The sequence below is a fragment of the Triturus cristatus genome, chromosome 5_1, assembly GCF_964204655.1.
Source record: "Triturus cristatus chromosome 5_1, aTriCri1.1, whole genome shotgun sequence".
Taxonomy (NCBI): domain Eukaryota; kingdom Metazoa; phylum Chordata; class Amphibia; order Caudata; family Salamandridae; genus Triturus; species Triturus cristatus.
The window spans coordinates 258120493-258141811 of record NC_140587.1 but is presented as its reverse complement, the minus strand read 5'-3'; the positions used below and the strand labels follow the sequence as shown (position 1 = coordinate 258141811).

Genomic DNA, 21319 nt, shown 5'->3' with positions numbered 1-21319 from the left:
ACTGCATTTTAACCAATGCATCAACATGTGCGAGATTGGGCAATGGGTCTTAACCTCCACTAACCACCACCCCCATCCCCGCTCCGGATTTGATGCGTTTCTCCTTATTCTTGTGAGTTGTTTTGCTTTCTTGCTTTTTTATTTATTATTTTAGCCTTAGTACTCAAAAGGAGTACATGTCTTACTCCTTTCTTAGTCTTTCCCAGGCTTTTTTCTCTCTGCACCTCCTCCCTTGTCATCCTCTTATTTCTCTCCCTACTCACTACCCCTTTAGTACACTCACTCACACCCCCTCCCGCAGAAATTGAGCACTGCGGCTGTTTAGTGTCATTCTCTTTTTTTCTCCCCCTGTTCTTCAGTCTCCTCTGCCTTCCCTGAAGACCTTCGACACATTACGTACCCTTGCTGCTATTGATGGATACATCTGCCAGTGGATTCCTCACCTTGTGAATATCCCCTGCGACAGCATTCCACGGAAATTTTTCCCCAGCTCTCCACGCGGATGTGGACGTCATAATTCCACGGCTCAGCTCGCGACTCCGTATGACATCACCGGAGCCATAAGAGAGCCACGTCGGCGTGATGACGTCAGTTCTCTTTTTTCCGCGCCGTTGACGCGTAACGGTTTTCCAGCACTCTCCTTGATTGTAGAGTTACTTTGTAGTCTCCTTGTGGGTTACTGTTTCTGAAGTACTCCTGTCTTCGTCGAGGAATTCAGGTTTCAAGCCGTATAGGGAATATGGGGGTCACATGTCCATCACTGACCCCCATGAAGACTGCTTATAGTGTTTCTTCGTCGGATCACGACATAGAAGACTGTTCCTGCTGCAGGAAAAAAAATCCTAAGGCCCTAAAAGAAAGAGAAGCGAAGCTGTTCATGGCCAATGCGAAGAAGGAGGGCAGAGGTCGAAAACGAGACAAGTCGAAGCCGGAGTCGTCGACTTCGCACTCGTCGAAGTCGAGAAGACACAAGAAGAAGAGGAAGCATGACTCTCGGCGACGATCGACGAAGAGTAGGGCTTCGAGGTCGCCTTCACCTCGACGTCGAAGTAAGGACTTGGTCTCTCCTTCACCTTCCCCTTCATTCTCCACAGAAGTCTCTTTCGCCAAAGATAACTCCGGCGCAGTCTCCGGCGCCGATGGATTCTCCAGCTTCCGACGCCGAGCCTGATCAAGTTGCTGAACTCTCTCCTGTGCCTGAAGGTGAACCTGTGGATCCAGTAGAGGATCTTTTGGCTCCGGCTCCAGCTACTCCTCGGCTGGATTCAGGTTCAAATCCATACCCGCATTTCCCGACTCCGGGTGCAGATCCAATGCATTTTTTGAATGCTATGTATGGTGGTTTCAAGAGAGCAGCCTTCCCATCCGGTGCACCTTCAGGTCCCGTGGGTCCAATGGCGTTTAGTTTGGGCGTGCCTCAACACTACGCTCAGGCACCTTGTATGCCCTTCTTGCCGATGGCGCCGTCATGGCAGTTCCCGGTGCCGTCTGGAGAACCTTCCTCCTGGATCGTGTGCCTTCGTCGGAGCCTCCCTCGACGCCGGCGCCGACTCCAGCTGCGCTGCGTGTGACGCCGCCGACTCCTTCGGCACAACCGGCTCCGCGTATGGCGCCGCCGACGCCGTGTCCTCGGATCCGCTCTCGAAGAGAGGCTCAGAGGCTTATAGAGGAGGACCAGTATCGAGCAGATGAAGTGGAGAAAGGTGAATTGGTTGACTCCATGGATGAATTTGAAGGTATTCAGGAGGCAAGTGGATTGGACACCACTCCTGAGTAGGAACTTTCTTCTTCCAGATCTTCTCCACCTCAAGAGTTGGCTCCTTTCTATTTGGTAATTAAGAAGGCTGCGGAGCTGTTGGACTTACAGTTACCTTCTGCGGAGTATAAGCCGAACTTATTGACTGAGGTCCTTCATTCGCCTTCTTCTATTGTCGAACCTCTGTTGCCTTTTAATGAGGCTATCTTAGATCCTATTATGAAAGTTTGGCGCAAGCCACTTTCTTCGCCTGTTGTTTCCAGGACTGTGGCGAGAAGATATAGAGTGGCTCCAGGGGATCCAAACTTCCTTTCCTCTCATCCTTCTCCGGAGAGTCTTGTAGCACAAGCATCCTGCTCAGAACAATCTTCGGGGGCTTTTCCGCAAGCGCCAGATGACAGGGACTCAAAGAAGATTGAGCAGTCAGCTAAAAAGGTCCTCTCATCTGCTAGTATGGCGCTTAAGTCAACAAATGCCACTTGCTTGTTGGGCCGCTACATTCATGCATTGATGGACTCTGTGAAACAGTTAGCTCTCAAATTGCCTGATGAGGAGAAGGGTTATTTTATGGAGGTTATTTCTGACACTCAAGCTGCAGCTAGGCAAGTTATTCAGTCAGGCCTAGATACGGCTGACTCTGTTGCCAGAGTTATGGGTTCTTCCATAGCCACTAGAAGGCAGGCTTGGCTCCGCTCTTCCGGTTTTTCTACAGATGTTCAGGCCACTCTGGTTGACTTACACTTTGATGGGGAAAAGCTTTTTGGAGAGAAAGCGGATTCCACCTTGCAGAGATTCAAAGATAGCAGAGCTACTGCGAAGTCTTTAGGTTTGCAGACACAGTCAAAAGGGTTTGGCTTCAAAAAGTATAGGGGTTTTGGAAGGTCATCCTTTCGTTCCTTCCGTCAACCTCAGCAGCAGAAACAAAATCCTCTCTATAGATCCTATAGAGGAAGACAGAGGGGTCGGCGTGGTTCTGGCTGCAATCCCTCCTCCTCAGCCTCCTATGCTCTTAATGATCCTACAGGGAAGCAGCCCTAGATCCCCCATCCTGGATCATGTGAGGCCTGTTGGGGTTGGGTGTCCCACTTTCTGAGAGGTTGGAAATCGGTCACGACGGACCTTTGGGTTTTAAACCTTGTGGAGAATGGGTACGCCCTTCCCTTTCGGGAATTTCCTTCCTCTTACCCTCCTTGCCAAGGTTTTTGCTCAGAGGACCATCTGCTTCTTCTGCAGAGGGAGGTTCTTGCATTGCTACAAAAAGGTGCGATAGAGGTGGTTCCAGAGCAGTTAAGGGGTCAGGGATGCTACTCCCGGTATTTCCTGATTCCCAAAAAGGACAGCAGAATTTTGAACTTTAACCTAAAGCAGGAGAAATTCAAGATGCTAACCCTTGCACAGGTTCTTCAGGCGTTGCAGCAAGAAGACTGGATGGTGTCGATCGATTTGCAGGATGCGTATTTCCACATGCCAATCCTGAAGTCGCACAGGAAGTATCTCCGTTTTACGGTTGGGTCGCAACACTACCAGTTTGCGGTTCTTCCGTTTGGTCTTACTACTGCACCTCGAGTCTTCACCAAGGTGATGGCGGTGGTGGCTGCCCATCTCAGGAGGTCGGGGATTCCGGTTTTCCCCTACCTGGACGACTGGCTTCTGAAAGCAGAGTCGCCAGAGATGGTGCAACATCATCTGCAGGTAACATCTCATCTGTTATTCAACTTGGGTTTTTCAATCAATGTGCCCAAATCTCACCTGGTGCCCTCTCAGCGCAACCTGTTCATAGGGGCGGTACTGGACACTACTGTGTGTCGAGCATTTCCTCCTCCACAAAGAATTCTCGACATTCAGGAGATCCCTTTATTCCACAATGGAGCGGTTGTTCCACTTCTGAAGGTTCTTCGCCTGCCCGGTCTGTTCACCTCCTGCATTCTGTTGGTCAACCATGCACGCTGGCACATGAGGGCACTCCAGTGGTGTCTCCGCAAGCAGTGGTATCAGCACAACAGGGATCTCAGGGAGTCAGTCAGGATCTCCAGAGAAGCTGCAGTGGATCTGTCTTGGTGGAGCGTGGAGGGCAGTCTATCTCAAGGAAAGCCCTTTCATCTTCCTCCAACGGTGGCCACAGTGATAACGGATGACTCCACCCTGGGGTGGGGTGCTCATCTGGGGGATCTGGAGATCAAGGGTCTTTGGTCTCCAGAGAAAAGATTGTATCATATCAATCTTCTAGAATTGTGGGCGATACGTTTGGCGCTCAAGGCCTTTCTCCCTTCCCTTCGCAGTCGATCGGTTCAAGTCCTGGCGGACAACACTACTGCGATGTGGTATGTCAACAAGCAGGGAGGAGTAGGGTCGTACTGTCTCTGTAGAGAGGCTTTGCGACTCTGGTCCTGGGCTCAGGACCATCGGATTTGCTTGATGGTGAATCATCTGGCCGGGGTGCTAAACGTGCGTGCGGACAGTTTCGGTCTGCAGTTTTCTGCCGACCACGAGTGGAGGCTTCATCCAGAGGTAGTTCAGCATGTCTTCCGGACGTGGGGGACTCCTCGGGTGGACCTGTTTGCCCCTCAAGAGAACGCGCATTGCCCGTCATTCTGCAGTCTCCAGTTTCTGATGCAGGGGGCATTGGGGGATGCGTTTCAGTTGAGTTGGGGCTCACAACTCCTTTATGCGTTTCCTCCCATACCCTTGATTCCTCGGGTTCTGAGGAAGATTTGCCAAGACCGGGCCCAAGTTATATTGATCTCCCCGGATTGGCCAAGAAGGGTGTGGTACACAGATCTACTTCACCTTTCGTTCCACCCTCCGCTCCGTCTCACTCTCCGGGCAGACCTCCTCTCGCAGTCGGAGGGGCAGGTTCTACACCCCCACCTCCAGAGCCTGCACCTTCATGCCTGGAGATTGAACGGGGCAACCTGAGTTCTTTCTCTCTCCCACCGGACGTAGTGGATGTTATATTATCTTCCAGGCGACACTCGACTAAGTCTATTCTAATAGATGGTCTAAGTTTGTAAATTGGTTTGGAGAGAGATCTATTGACCCTTTAAAGGCCCACTTGTCAAATGTGCTTCAGTTTGCTCTTTCCTTGGCTCAGCAGGTTTGTGCTGTGGCCATGGTTAAGTGCTATTTATCAGCCTTATCGGCTTTTCTGTGTCTTCCAGATCAGCCGTCATTATTTAAATCTCCTATTGTATTAAGATTTATCAAAGGTCTTACTAACGGGTTTCCACCTACTCCCTTTGTTATGCCACAGTGGGACCTTAATCTTGTTTTAACTTTTTTGATGGGGTCTCCTTTTGAGCCCCTTCATAGTTGTCCTTTGAGGCTGTTGTCCTTTAAAACGGTCTTTCTTGTAGCCATAACCTCGGCAAGGAGGGTGTGTGAGCTTCAAGCTCTTAGTTTGAAACCCCCGTTTTTATCCTTGCATGCTGAAAGGATGGTCCTCAGGACCAGGGCTGCTTTCCTACCTAAGGTAGTTACTCCTTTTCATCTGGGGCAGTCCATTACTCTCCCTGCGTTTTATCCTCCCCCTCACACTTCCAAGGAGGAGGAGAGACTTCACCGCTTGGACCCTAAAAGAGCAGTGAGCTTTTATTTGGACAGAACAAAGGATTTTCATTTGGAAGATCAGCTCTTCGTGGGCTATATTGGACACTCAAAAGGCAAAGCTGTGCACAAGCGCACTCTGTCCATATGGATCATACTAACCATCAAGATCTGCTACGCCCTTGCTGGTAAGGTTCCTCCTGAGGGTATTAGAGTTCATTCAACTAGAGATAAGTCTTCCACCTCTGCTTTGGCCAGGGGTGTTCCAGTTGCAGACATTTGTACGGCCGCGACTTGGGCTTCCCTCCATACTTTCGCAAAGCATTATTGCTTAGACTCTGAGATGAGGAGGAAGGGCCATTTTGCGCGCTCTGTCTTGCAGGACTTTTTGGTATAGGAAAGTGGACACCCTCCTCCAGGAGTGGGACTGCTGTGGGAATCTATTCACAAGGTGAGGAATCCACTGGCAGATGTATCCATCAGAAGAGCAAGTTACTTACCTTCGGTAACGCTTTTTCTGGTGGATACAGTATCTGCCTGTGGATTCCTCACTGACCCACCCGCCTCCCCGTTGCCCACCTTTGTATACCTTAAAGGATGCCTTATTTGACATGTTGTTTTACATTGTATCTTCTTCCTATCTGGTACATTTATAGGAAATGCTTATGTTCTTTAGCTTTCCTTTTGTTTATGTACTATGTCATGTCATGTCAATAGGAATTTGTAGAGCGCACGTACACCGGGGAGGTTTCATGGCACTAGTTTGGTAGAAGTCCAGGTCCCTGAGAAAGAATTAGAAGGCCTGTCGAAAGAGCCATGTTTTTAGAAGACTTCTGATGCCAAGGAAGTTGGTGGAGAGATGGATTTCAGATGGCAGGGAATTCCAAAAAGAGGGGGCCAAGGTTGAAAACCTGGTGCCACCGGTGCGCTTGAGTCTAAAAGGGGGGAGAAGAAGAAGGTTTTTGTGGGCTGAGCAAGGTTGCGTGTGGGAGCATATTTTTTAATCATATTGTTAACAAATTTTTGTCTGTTACCGTTGAGTGATTTGAAAATTAGGCATCCAATCTTGAAGGCACACAGCTGGGCAACCGGCAGCCAATGAAGTTGCTACAAGAGGGGGGGTAATGTGATGATGCCGAGGCAGATGAGTAATCAGACGCGCTGCCTGGTTTTGTATCAACTGCAAACGTTTTGAGAGATAGAGAGGGATGCCAAAATATAAAGAGTTGGCGTAGTCGACATGTGATATGACCAAGGCAATGATCACCTGGATCCGAGCATCAGAAGTAAGAAATTTACAGATCTTCTTTATTTTTCGAAGTTGAAAAAAGCAGGTGGCGATCACAGAACTAATCTGAGGCTTCAGAGTAAGATCTTGACTGATAACCACCCCAAGGCTTTTAGCCGAGCTGGAGGGGACAGGAGACTGACCCAGCTCTCCGGGCCAGAAGTGGGGTCCCCAGGGATTTTTGTCAATACCACCAGTCAGAATTAGCTCAGTTTTGTTCGGATTAAGTTTCAGATGGTTCTCGTTCATCCATTGACTGATGAACAGCATGGTGGATTGGAAAGCATGGATTGACTCAAGTATTACTAATGGAAAAAATAAGTTGAAAATCATCTGCATAATTAAAAGAGCAGGCTTTGTGCTCCCTCAGGGCTCGGACAAGTGGAAGAAGGTAAAGATTAAACAGCAGGGGAGAGAGGGAGGCGCCCTGAGGGACTCCGCAAGAGATTTTGACACTAGGGGCAGTGAACTGAGCAGTGCGAACTGCCTGGGAGCGATTTTCCAGAAAAGAGTTGATCCAGCTTAGGGCTGAAATTCCAGCATCCCTGACACGGTTGACCAAAAGAGAGTGGTCAACCGTGTCAAAGGCAGCGGAGAGATCAAGCAGGACGAGGGCCTGTGGAGAACCACTGATAGCCTCTCTATGGAGGGTATCCAACACTGTAAGAATAACCGCCTCGGTCGAATGGGCCGCGGGCAGCAGTCGGTGGGTGATCCAGATTTGACTTTGGAGAGAAGTTTAAGAGAGGTACGCTCATATATCATGGGGAAATGCGAGAGAGAGCTGTTATTAGTGATGAGAGGGGGACTAGGAGACAGTCTTTGACTGACCGGGATACTGGACTTGATTTTTTTATTTTTATCGATAAAAAAGAGGTTTAAGGCATTACAAAAGGTTTGAGAAGGGGGGGGGCCTACACAAGGTTCTTTCAGGGTTAGATAGCTCATCTACAATGTGAAAAATCTCCTTCAAGCGGGTGGTGGCTGACAAAATTTTAGAAGAAAAATGTGCCGCTTTGGCCATTGAAATAGATTTTTTTATAGGTTTTCATAAAGTTTAAATAGGACATTTTTGTCTTCAGATTTGTAATTGCGTCGCCACTTTCTTTCCAATTGTCGAAGGACTAGTTTTTGGTGTTTTAATTCACTTGAAAAACATTTTTGAGCATCATGGGAGCGGGGATCTTCCTGAGAGGAGCAAACGTATCACTAGGGCCGATAACCAGTTAGTAAGCTGGACGTCAGCCAGGTCAAGTAGGGGATTGCCCGGGGGAGCCGAATTTATGAGGGAATCAAGAAATAAAGATTTGTCAATCTTGTTCCAGTTTCTCCAAGTGCAACTAGCTAAACTAGGGTTTTTATTCATGACATTATCTTGAACTGTAAAGTGTATTATATGGTGGTCAGACATTTGTGCAGGGTGAGACTGAAACAGGAGACCGTGATATTCACAGTCCAAACCTGGTCAAGAATATGTCCCTTAATATGAGTGGCCTTGGGTACCTGTTGGGTTAGGTTTAGTTCGGAAAGTAGCTCGGTCAACTCAGCCAATTGGGGGCCACCGAGGGTGTCATTGGCCCAATAGTTGAAATTGCCAATCAGCATAACCCTCCCATAGTTCGTTACCAAATGGGCTATCTGTTCACCCAAAGAGTAGGGAAAGTGGGGCATCCTTTGAGGAGGTCTATAAAGCAGGACGCATACTAATGGCGCAGCGCTAGATTCAAACTCAAATTTCATCACCAGGTTGTCCACTAGGGGGAAATCAAGCGGGGTGAGAGTCTTGCAATTATAGTCGTGACAAGTGATTATAGCTACTCCTCCACCCACTTTCCCCTGGGGACGATTAGCCTGGGTTATATGGTAATCAGAGGGTAATGCCGCAAGAATATCAGGAGATGACTCTTGAGATACCCAGGTTTCAGAAAGCAGAAGGAGGTGAGGCTGCTTGCATTTGAGCAACAAAAAGATATCCATCTGGTGTTTAACCAGTGAACGAGTGTTTAGATATATAACCGAGATCTTGCGGGTATTATGGTCCTGGCCGTGTTGAGTTGTAGGTGGGCCAATTATGTTTGCACCACAGATTTCAGGGAAGGTAGTCCTAAATTCCAGGATTCCCTGCTCCAGGATGCTGGAATGTGTGAGGGGATTGAGCTTGAAATTGGCAGTGACTGTATGGAGTGCTAGCAGCTCGCCAAGAGTATAGCTGATTCACCGAGCATAGTGACAGGCCCCAGGTCCTAGAAAGGCGCGGACGGGCGCAGAGGGGCTTGCATTTGGCGCGCCCGCTGCGCACGTCTGCTGCCCTCCCGCGCTGCGACCGGCATGAAGTAGCCAGTGGTAGCCTTGGCTCCGCCCCCCTTCGCGCTGATAGGCTGACTAGTGGGCGTGACAGCCAGCAGCAGCTGGGCCGGGAGGAAGCGTGCGGGTGAGAGAATCAATTTTAAAAAGCAAATACAATTCTTTTTAAAAAAAATTAGCAGCAGAGAACAAGCGAGCCGCTTCTAAAACTATTCTGATCGTGGGAGGAGATCTTAGCCAAACTACCGCTCCCGCGCTGCGACCGTCGTGAAGTAGCCGTTGGCAGCCTTGGCTCCGCCCCCCCTTCGTGCTGATAGGCTGACTAGTGGGCGTGCCTGTGTATATTTGTTTGAATGTTGTATACTGTGTATACTTTGAATCTGTTGTCGGTCCACCTCTTCGCCTCGGAGGCACGGAAAAAATGGGTGGTACTGACGTCATCACGCCGACGTGGCTCTTATCGCTCCGGTGACATCATACGGAGTCGCGAGCGGAGCCGTGGAATTATGACGTCCACGTCGGCGTGGAGAGCTAGGGAAAAAATTCCGTGGAATGCTGGCGCAGGGGATATTCACAAGGTGAGGAATCCTCAGGCAGATACTGTATCCACCAGAAAAAGCATTACCGAAGGTAAGTAACTTGTTCTTTACCAATATCTGTAGAATTCTTTTGCAAGCATTGACAAAGTATAAGTGACAGGGGACTCCCAGGTGCCAGAGTGGATCTCTAAACATTTTCCAACAATGCTTATGTGTGCCAGGAGGTGAGGCTGAGTAGCTCTGCTGTGACTCATATCCCCCTGGAAGTGATAGAACAGAGAGCACATAGAAGTCACCACTGTGCCCTGACATCCATTTGAATCCGGAGCTCTACTTCAGACTCTGTCTTCAGATGACTTCGGAATCCCTATGATGATAGTATGCTAGAGTGTGTCAAGAGTACAGGAAGATGATATCTTTCACAGACCTGCATAACATGCTTTTGTGATACCTAGGTTACGATCAGGACATGGAAGTCATGTGAGAAGTGCACCCATATGCACCCAAAGGTGATCCGGGAACAAGTATTGAAGCTGTATGTCGCAGAATATAAGCGATCACGGTCGAAACACAAGCCCACTCACGGTCACAAAGCAGTTACCCAAAAAGTCCACTTCCTGGTTGAAGTCGTCCAGTAATTCAAAAGTCCTGCCATAAGCTCAAGAACGCCATCCGGGACTGAGTCGCATCCCGCTTTCGTAGTCTGGTGAGAAGGTGCAAGGGCTTGAAGTTAAAGTTCTAATGTATACTTCTAACTTGCAGATTCCTCATCTTTAGAATATTCTCCAGGCGCCAATCTCGATTGGTACATTTTCACAAATAGTGCTCTTGACCTTGTTTTGCCCTATAAGTGACTGAGCATAGCCGCATGTAAGCATAACCTCTGCTCGACAATGTCAGTTTCTGTTTTTTACACTCCTGGAAATCTGCTCCACTTTTTGTTAGTGGATGAAATCTTTCAAATTCTTTTTTCATGTGTGAAAGGGAACAATGTTCCCATTGAAGAGTACAAGGTTCAAACCGTGGCACAACTGTCGGGAACAGATGCCAGTAATGGACAAACATGGCGGCTGCCCCTGATGTTTAGACTCTTGGAGCGTCTCCAGAACATACAAAGAATGTGCCCTCATACACTCTAAGGCGATCTCGAACCGTGAGGCAAAGCTGTATGTTGCAGAACAACAAAAGAAGTCACAGGCACCACACAAGTTAGGCTCCAATTCGAGAGCATGGATCAGCAGATTGAGGCCTTTAAGGAGGCCATGCTATACATTTCACCCCCACATTACAATGACAATAGTGTATACATGGATTAGTATGAGGCCAGTGAGCTTGATACTTTTCCTGATACAGGGTAGATTTCACCCTATGGACACTCAGCGGATGAGAATGCTTCATTGCCTATTTTGATTAGACATGTGGCTAAGGTTCTAGACTTACAGCTGCCTTCTGTTGAAGTCAAGACACGGCCTTACTGAGGTTTTCCACCCTGGGCCAGCATCATCTGAGTCCTTACTTCCATTAAATGAAACACCGATTGGCAACTTTATAGGCACTTGGGCTAAGCTTTGGCCTTGCCAACAGGTAAGTGGCCAGTCGCCAGAACAGTGCCTGGTGGATCAGATTTTCTTATGCTGCACCCTACTCCTTAGTTTGGTGATCCATGCTTCTACCAGCAAAGTAAATCCTGATTCCTTCCCCACAGTTCCTACAGAGAGAGAGTGTCAAAAATGATTGAAGCATCTGGGAATCACATGTTCGCTTCGGCCAGCTTGGCAATGAGATTGGTCTATGCGGTCTGTTACACGCATGCCGCTTGGGACATGGCCAGCAAGGTATTGCCAGCAGTCCTGGAAATGTGTTGGGCCGCTAGCTTAAACCATCCAGAATGGACCTTACACAGCCAAGAAGGTAATTAGGACTGCCCTTGATACTATTGAGTGCTTGGGGCGAGCGATGGGCACTAGTGTAGTGCTCAGCTGACATGCATAGATGCGATCCCCTGGCTTTTCTGGAGATGTGCAGGCACCCATTATGGATATGCCTTTCGATGGGGCATATCTATTTGGCGAAAGGTCTGACTCGTCCCTCGAACGTTTTAAGAAAAGCAGAGCAATACCTTCAGGCTTTCCACCCCTGCTCATCAGCTTTCACATCAGTTTTGCTCATTCTGAGTCAACCCCAGAGATCTGTGGTATAGCCAGGGCCACTGGAATTATGCGGCAGAGGAAGACCAAATTCTGTGGCAGGGTTGACTAAATTAGGCAGAAAGAAAAGGCAAAAAATGTGGCATATTGCAGCACTTTTTGTGATAGTACTCCTTCATTATTTTATCATTTCTACACTTGTTAACATTGTCTGAGAGAAGAGTTCACCTTATTAGTATCAATTTAACACCCAAATACAGCAATAAACAACTGACAGCTGACCAGTCAGGGTTTATAAACAGCCTTCTGGTGCTCAGGAACCTGAGTCGCCATATTTTTTGTAACTTTTGAAACGTTTGAGCTAGAAACATTTGTTTTATGTTTAAATCTGCAGATTATGCAACAGATAATGGAGTATGTGGCAAATGCGGCAAATCCATAATCATGCGAAAATCTCCACACAATTTCATAAGTCCAGCTGCCCTGCCTGTAGGTCGGTCTTACCCTGTTCTTGCTTAAAATTGTGTGGGGATGCTCTGCAAGTTGGCCTTTCTGTAATCTGAGTGATGAAGTTTCTGCCTGCTTATTGGCTCTTTGTGTATCATTTTAGACTGGGTGTTTGCTGCTCCTAGGCATGCGTGACTAACTATTCTGTCTTATGAACATGATATGATGCCAAGGCATTTGAAGTAACTGAAGAAAAAATAACTACATCCATGCTAAACATTTTTGGGCAGAGAAATATGCGTCCTACTTAAAGTGTTGACTACAAGCATCCCTAGTTGTCTGCTGGCTGTAGTTGTGCAGAGTAAGGCAAATTCATTTGTATAGGTCTGTCTGCAGTTTGAATGGCTTACAGGTCTCTTCTGTGGCAATTTTGGGTGCCAGTGTGATTAATGGTAATCTGGAAGGTGAGCAGCTCCTAGTGTTGCATAGCATGAAAGCACACAGTCAATCATGTTAGGATGTAGTTCAGATGCTGATTCCTCTGTATTGGCTCTGATGTGACTCTGCTTCATCCCAGCTTGGTGTGCTCTCCTGTTAAGAGGTAGGCAGGTTTTAGGCTTGGTCATCATACTTTTGTGAAGACAGTTGGATTCTCTATTCCCGTGCTACTTGAAGCACAGTTTGAAGTCCATCCTGTTGTCATTTTGAGGTTCAGTAGAGCTGTGTGGCAGCTTCTTTGTAATTGAGGATGTAGGTGATGATTATAGTAGGTTCAGAGACTGTACCTAAATAAGTTGGCTCATATCCATATGACAAGTTCAGCCATGTAGAGGGGCCTTTTGACCACTATAGTTTATGAACAGTGCAAAAGACCTTACATTTAACCCTGGAATCTACAGGGTACTAATGGAGTGCTTTAACAGTGCATTTGGTGTGGTCTTAGTTATGACGGTTAAAACGCAGTCTGGGTACCAGGGCCCAAATAATTCAGAGCCTAGCAATGATTTTTTGTGGAGACCATAGAAAAAATGCAGTGTTTGAGTTGTTCTAGGATGAGGGGTCTCAGCAGCATAAGTCTGTAGTCCGTGTTGGGGAGTTAGAGAATTTCTTTTAAGAGATAATTGCATGTACACACCCTTTGCTACTGCTTCGACTCAGAAGCCGAAGAGAGCCAGTCAAATAGTAGTGTATCAGGTTCAGTGTCTCTAAATACCCGGATCTGCAACCATTCATGCACAGGAAGCCCTTTTTTACCTAGTGGAACATATGGTTGAGGCATGCAGTTATGTTCTTTGGAATCTTCGGACCATTTTCCAAGCAGGAGTGTGTCTTAAGTATGTCTTAAGACACACTTAAGATGGGTGTCTTAAGTGTACATTTGAAAGTTCACGTAGTACTGCAAGCAGCTGAACCAGAGGGTGGATATAAATATTGAAAAGAAATCACGAGACGGATGATGAAGAAAATCACAAGGCAGAGTGTGTGCATGACTCTGACTACCCGATCCTAACGTCTTAGCTTCATTTGGTAAGAAATCAGTGGAGCCATTGCAGTGAAAGTACAGAAATGGCTGTCCATTGTTGGAGCATTACCAGCAGGATTGGAGGGTAAAAAGTTCATAGGTGCAATTTTCTTGTTATAGCCAAAGGAAGAAGATGCTCTTCCCTCATATTGGCCAAGCTAGATTTGGAACCCTTCAAAGCTGTGTAGAAAGTAGTTAATTTTTGCATACTCTTTGTAGTTTTCATCACCTCCTTTACAGTGACTTTGCAGAGGAAAGGGAGTTAGGATACATGCTAGCAGTGGCCTGGATTTTTGGGTGGAAAGAAAGTTTTTTTTTTTTTAGAAGAATAGTTAAGATCGCATGTTTCAGAAGGCCCAGAATTGTAACAGAGCTAAGCAAGTTTTTGATCAGGGGAGAAGAGTTCTTTAAGGTATGTAGGTGAGCACAGATTTAGAGACTAATTGGACACCTTTTGATTTGATGACCAGAGGTTTAAAACCTCAGCAGGTTCCATCGGTATGAAGGAGGACTGTAGTGGAGGGGATGAGATGAGGGTGTAGTGGCGCTCTTCTGGGTGTTGGCAGTGGATTTGGCAATTAGGATTCCAAAAACTCAAGTTATTTGCAGTGATGTTGGAATATGCAATGATCACTTTTTAGGGCATCCGGGTTGTACAGTTCCGCAGATATAATAAATTCCCTACATCTGATCGGTGCCTCGTATTCATTTTGTAAAGTGAGCTTTTATGTCTATCATGATGGCTTTGTGATGGCCTTCCCACTGTCTTTTGTAGCAAATGCATCTTAAGGTGTAGAATGAGTTCAGAGAATTCATCAAAAAAATGTGGTTGTGTCCTGATGGCAGTTGAAAACTACTGTGTTGGAACTACTATTTGGATTCATGAGCAGGGTATGGCGATTCTTAGTAATTGGGTTTCTGGCTGTCACAGTATGCACCATGTACAAACAGGAACCATAATCCTAGTCCGGGTAAGCTAGATACACACTAAAAGATAACCCGTGCTCACCCTCGGTAGCTTGGCGCAGAGCAGTCAGGCTTATGTAAAGAGGCAATGTGTGAAGTATTTGTTCAACACAAACACACAGTAACCCAATGAAAACACCAGAAAAAGACTCCACACAGGTTTAGAAACCTAATAGCTTTGAAGCAATAGCAGCTTTAGGAGTTACTTGAGGTCGCGCTGGACCGGTGCAAAGTCAACAGTTCAAGCCGACTGCACTGAAGCGTTGCTGGGGACAAGAGCTACACAGGCCCGGTGAACAGGGTATCTTGATCCTGGTCACAACAGCGAGATGCAGGGTGCAGAAGAGGGAAGCATCATTATCAGGCCCGCATTCGAGGCGATGTGTCGATTTTCTTCTCAAGGTGGCGGCGATGTGCCTGGGTCCATTAAGTGAAGTGCAGGTTCTGAGTGCGATGGTTCCAAAGACGATGCGCCAGGTTAATCCACGCTGAAGGGATGATGCATCGATCTTCTCCACACAGTGGCGGCGATGCGCTGGTTCCGAAGTCGTGGTACCGGACGCGGTGCAGCGGTTCTGAGTGTGATGTCCCGGGTTCTACTCCGCAACAGGGTTCTGGTTGCCGGTTCTGCTACACACAGACTGTAGATGCGTCAGTTTCCGTGATGCAATTGTCTGGGTCCACATCCAGTGAACAAGGCTCATGAGCAGGGGCAGAGACTTTTATATCCCTGAGTCTCAAGCAACAGAAGGCCAGCCAACACTCCATTGGAGATCACTTCATTTGCAAGGCAGGGTACTGCTCTCCTCAGCAGGGCCAGGGAGCAGCAGGCAGCAGCGCAGCACAAGATTAAAGCAGGCCTGTCAGCGCGGCAGTCCTGTGGAGTGGCAGTCCTAGATGCAGCGCATCAGTTCTTCTGACAAAGTCCAGTTGTAGGTCCAGAAGTGTCTGATTTAGTGAGGTCAGAGACCCAGTAATTGTACCCAAATATGCCTTTGAAGTGGTCCCAACAAGCGCACTCAGGTCTATTCTTCTGAGCCCTGGCTCCAGATTATCAGTAGGGGGTAATCAGCCCTTTGTGTGGGAAACTGGTGCTGCCTATTCAAGTGTAAGTGTCCGCTCCCCTTCTCTTCCTGCTCAGGAAGAGCCATCAGAATGCGGATGTGTACCCAGACTAACCTTCCTGTGTTTGTGGCTGTCTAGAGGTAATGCACAAAGTGTAACTGTCACCCACCCCAGATGTGATTAGAAACAGACTGTAGGCACACAGAGCAGTAAGATCAGAGAAATGTCCACTTTCAGAAAGTGTAATTTCTAAATTAATAAGGCTATATTCAGCTTTACCAGTAAAAAGGATTCATACCATTCCAAAGATGTAAAACAGGATGCAATGGCAGGCCTGAGACAGGGTTGAAAGGCTTCTTGTTTGGGTGGCACAATCTGTGCTGCCAGCCTACTAGTACAATTTAGTTTACAAGCTCTTGGTATATGATATACTACTTTACAAGGGACTTACAAGTAAACTAAATGTCAAATGTGTATACACCATCCAAATCGATACTGATTCTTGTCTGTGGTGATCAAGATAGAGGAACTTGGGCATCTCAATTGACTCAGGCCATTGATGGTTTTCAGTTTTTGGAATTTATATCTTCTCTAACCTGACCATTTCCTGGACGCATGACAATAATCCTTTACTGTCCCGTGTCTGGGAGGAGGTGAGACCTTTGTCTCCCTTGCCTTTGTCATTACTCGGACGGTCCACCCTTTTAAAAACGGTATTATTACTGCAACACTTAGTGCAGAACAGCCCCTATGGCATTCCAAAATCGTGGTTCCGACAGATTAAAGCATTACTCAGTCACTTCCTGTGGTTGGGGCGGCGCTATTAGAGTAGGCCTCTGCACTTGTGTCTAGTGTACCTACTGTGTGTAGCCACAGGAGATGTTTGTTCTTATTACTCCGCCTCCTACCTACTCAACATCAATGAATGGTGGTATAGTGAGCAAACTGACCGAGCATATGCCGTAGAGAGACGAGCGATGGGCAGCCGGCCAATGCTAGACTTCCTCTGTAGTTCTACTGGTATAGACCACCTACCCCCAGCGGCCAAGGAGGTTATACAACTATGGTGGCAGATGAGCTGGCGGTTGGGGTGGTGGGGGAAGTTGACTCTGGAGACCCCACTGTGGCACGGAATCTTCATTCAGCAGGTGGCGGCGCTACCTGGGTTCCGTGCATGGGACCTTATTGGCTGGTCCACAATGGGGGACATTATGAAGGGGGCAATGCTCAAATCCTTCCAATAGTTGCAGGACGAGTATCGGCTCCATCATAGCCAATATTATAAGTGTGTACAACTCAGGCATGCTCTAACACCGTATATAAAGGACTTGACAGACCTAACGGTGTTTAATCTATTAGAAGGCAGGCTGTTAATGGGTGTTCTCTGCTCTCATAAGATTAGCTAATTATACCAAACCCTGATTACACACAGCCATACCACCCTGGGGGCACTGCTGGCTACCTGGGAGGGGGATATTGAGAACTTAAATGATGATGATTGGACTGTGACTCTGGTGGGACCCCAGGGTGCCGCTATCTCGTCACGTCACTGCCTAATCCTATTTAAATACCTGCATTGAGCCTACTACACAAGGAGCCGCCTATGGCGGTGATATCCTCTCCCACAAATCTCCACTGCAGCGAGGAGAAGGGGACCTTCCTCCACACAGCATGGAGCTGTACCGCACTGCTGACCTTCTGGTATGGGGTGACCTCTTGTCTAGCTCAGGTGCTGTTCTGGCAGATCCCCCTCAAACCTGAGTTAGTTCTCCTACATAGCACAGACGCGAGAGGCAGCAATAGATGCAAACACCTTCTGTTTAAGGGAGTGACATTAGATAAGCGCGATATCGCCCAACATTGGAAAACAGGCGCCCCCACCCCATGTAGTGGGTGGGTAAAAGCGGTCCATGGACAGATGTATGGGGATGGAAATAGTCTTTCAGACAATGGACTGCCCCCAGAAGCATAACAAAATCTGGAAGCTGTGTGCGAATTATAGGGGTATTGATTTGCCCTCTGCACAACCCTCTGAAACCCTTATAGAGATGAAGGTAAAGTCATATAGACTTGGACACAAAAGTATCCTGCAGCTGTAATCTTATTAATACTGTAGACATTTATCCTGTTGGGGTTCGGGGGGTAGTATTCAGTCTGTGTCTGGTTTTTGAAGTTTTTTGAGATTGGTATCGCTCAGAATTGCAGAATGCCTTATGTATGTGTATATGCGGGCCTTTTAGGCTGTGTTGTATTATCAATAAAACCACGATAAAATGTATTTTGTAAAAAAAAATGTATACACCCATGTTGCCACGTTTAGGAGAGAAGCACATGCACTTTAGCACTGGTCAGCAATGGTAAAGTGCTCAGTCCTAAGGCCAACAACAAGAGGAGATTAGCAGACAAAATGTTTGGGGGAAGTCCAACCTAATGATGACCAGTATAACAGTGATTAAGCAAATAATATAGGAATACAGTGTTGGGAAACTACAAAGTAGGACAAATGTAGAGTGTATTTATGAAGTGTAAATTCCCTTTTCTGGATTTTGCCACTGAATAGCAGATGTTGCCCAACTTAACCGTTCTTATTTTATCGAACACAGCAGGATTAAAAGCTGATGTAAACTTGTCACTCGGGTTTTGAACATGCAGCCCCCTTCGGCGCCCTTGTCTGTGGACCCTTTACTTGATGTCCTTCACTGTGGGTCAGGGAATGTGGAGCCGCTTCTGCCCTTTGAAGTTTCTCTTTATGATGCCCTTTTGGGCACCTGGGTTCGGCCAGCTTCTGGTGACCCGGTGGCTCGTTCGGTCTTGCACCGCCACCGTCCTGCGCCACATGATCCGGTCTGCTTATTTGTGCATCCCGACGTGCAGGGGTTTGTTTTGCAAACTGCCTTCCCTTCCTTGCCTAGGCTATTGCTTCCTCCCTCCTGGAAGTCCAGTTGCCTTGAGTCATGGGGTCGGAACATCTTTGCCTCCACTGGTGCTGCGCTACGGTCAATAAATACAGTGTGTGTCCTGGCTCAGGCTACCTCTGCCCTGTGGGACTCTGCAGAGTCTTTGTTCTCCACCAGCACGGAAGGCGCTCATTTTGACCTGCTTCACCTTCTCTGGGATGGCCGTTACCTTGCTGAGTTTACGATCCGCTCCACCTTGGATACTGCTGATTCCTTAGGCCGGGCTATGGCTGGTTCAGTCGCCCTGCGGCGCCATGCTTGGCTACGGGATAGCGTCTTCCCAGAAAATATACGGGAGAGTCTTGTTGATTTACCCTTTGATGGGGTATTATTGTTTGCCGACTCGGCTGTTCAGCGCCTCCTTGCGGACTTTTGCCCCACCCCCCCTTAGGCCTGTGTTCCTCAGCCTGGGGTGGTACCTTTTCATTTATCATTCTTTTGATGCGTTGTGTTTTAGGATGATAGTAAGCCTCAGGTCTTCCTTTTGCATGGTTGGAGGTGATTACCCTTTCATTTCTCATCCTTTGGATGCATTATGCATTTTACACTGGCGGTTAACCTGTTGTGGCAGTGTTCCAAAGATTGTTCCTCTGACTGTGGCTTGCCCTTATGAACGTGTTCCCCGTTGTTAGGGGGATACATACTCCGTGTGGGGTACTTGTTTGCTATTATATAGCTCTGTTATGTCAACTAGGCCTACGGGTTCCTTTGGCCTCTAGGCGTCCTCTGGGGCTCTTCTTGCCGTTGTACGGTGCTCAATGTGCTGCCTTGGCGGCATCTTTACGTCATTTGTCATCTTGCTTCATTCTCCTCCCTCGGAGGTTTTCGGGGTGTTCATCACGCTTTAACTGCAGCTTCCGTCTGCCATTACGGTACCAGGTGTGTTCCTCTACAACGATGTTGCATAGTCGTGGCTAGTTTACCTGTTTTTGCATATATCTGTAATTGGGTATATATGCCAGTTCCATGGGTACTCTTTTTCCTACTCTTCAACTCTCTTCGAGGCTGCAAGGTCTGGTCCGAAGTCTCCATGTTTCAGGGACTTTTCCGGTGATGCATGCGGCATTACCAATAAGGCCCCTTTTTGTGTTCAGCTTGCTGGGGTGGTTCCACGATTTTTCGCTGCTCCCTTCTTTGTGTTCAGTTACTGAACGATTCTCTGGTTTGGACAAGGGTTACTTTCCTTCCATTTGGAGGGTGTGGTCTGAAATTCTGCGATTATTCCTCAGTTTCTACGCTTTAGTGCCTCTGCGGCACCTTCCTTCAGCTGTGCTATACTGTATCAGCTGGGCATGCGGGACAGCTCTTCTACTGTCAGGCGTCCTAGATCTCCACCCTGCATATCTGTGTTTCGTGTGTTGGTCCTCACCTTGATCTTACCGCGGCCTGGTCGAGCAGCCTTATGCTTATTTTAGCTACGCCACCTTATGGTCTCTGTAGCTGTTTGCCCTGCGCATGTTTCTGTGGTGGCCTGCATCAGCGGGCTTAAGACTGTTACTGTTCGCCCCTGTTCCCCCTTTTGGGACTGGGTGTGCGCCTGGCGTTTTTCTTGTCTCCACCTACAATTCTAAGAACATTGCTAATTCTATCTCTTTCCCTTTGGTTCTTGGCTGTAGCTTCTCCGGCCTTCTGTACGTGGGCTAGCCTGGTAGGCTCTGGTTGCATCTCTTGATGTTTCTTTTCAACCTTTGGTCGGTGTTAACATAGTGCACCATTACGCTGAGAGGGGTCTTCCTTCCTCTCTTTCTTTTGTTCTGGTATATGGCTGGTGCCGTTTCTACCTCTCATGCTATACAGGTATGGTGTAGCACCATTACGGCATTTTTGGGATGTCTTGCATCCTGTTATCTTTTGCTCTTTCGAGCTATTTGGGTAGCTGTTTGGCTGTTCCGCCACCGCCTTCTCCATTGTCCGTCACTCTGTTACCAGCTCAAATGCTTGGCGCTTTCTGTTGTCCTGTAGCAGATCCCTCTCCCCTTTGGGGTATGGGTGTGGTATCTATTCTAAGTTAAGGAATCTGTGGCTAGATGTCTCTATCAGATGTACGAGTTACTTACCTTCAGTAACGATGTATCTGGTAGAGATATTGTCTAGCTGCACATTCCTCAACGCCCACCCAGCCTCCCCGTTCTGCGAGGACCTTGCCGAGTGGGGTTCTCCATTGGCCGCCCTTTTACAGTTGGCATTGTTTTTTCTCTCATGGGTGCTCACACTGTTGCGTCTCTTTGAGACTTGCCATAATACAGCTCACTCCCTCTCAGGGGTTTCTGTTACCATAATACAGTTGTCTCCCTCTCAGGGTTTTCTTATCTGTAAAATGATGCCTTTTTGATTGACCTTCACCAGGAGATTCCTCTTCATTTCTTATTTTCTCCTGCTGCCTTCCCGCCTTCTCTATAGGCTCAGCGTTCTGGTCTCCCCTACAGTAGTCTTCTTGGGGATCTGTTCACCTCTGGTTCAGACCTCCATTACTGTAGGGGCAGTGCCAGACTTTAAATACCTTCCTGCGTTGGACTGTTGTTTACTCTGTGCTCCGTTCTTGCTGGACGGCACAGTTCTACATGGTACTGACAGTCTAATTTTGTCTGTTGTTCTGCATGGTAATAACGGTCTATTTCTGTCTGTTGAGATATTCTTCCCTTGTTGCACTTGGGAAAGGTCTTCGCTTAGCTTGCGAAGTTCTTTCTCACATTTTTTTTACTTATATGTAGGCAGTGTCTAATTCTGTCTTTTACGATGGTGTCTTGCACCATCCTACTTATTTATTTATGGATTTTCATCCATC

The 21319-nt window shown here is 47.5% G+C and overlaps 1 protein-coding gene across 3 annotated transcripts in view; it reads left to right on the top strand.

Annotated features, from left to right (window-relative positions):
- Positions 1-21319, top strand: part of PHF20L1 (PHD finger protein 20 like 1) — an 802667-nt gene that overhangs the window by 691840 nt on the left and 89508 nt on the right. The gene's annotated exons all lie outside the window — the stretch shown is intronic.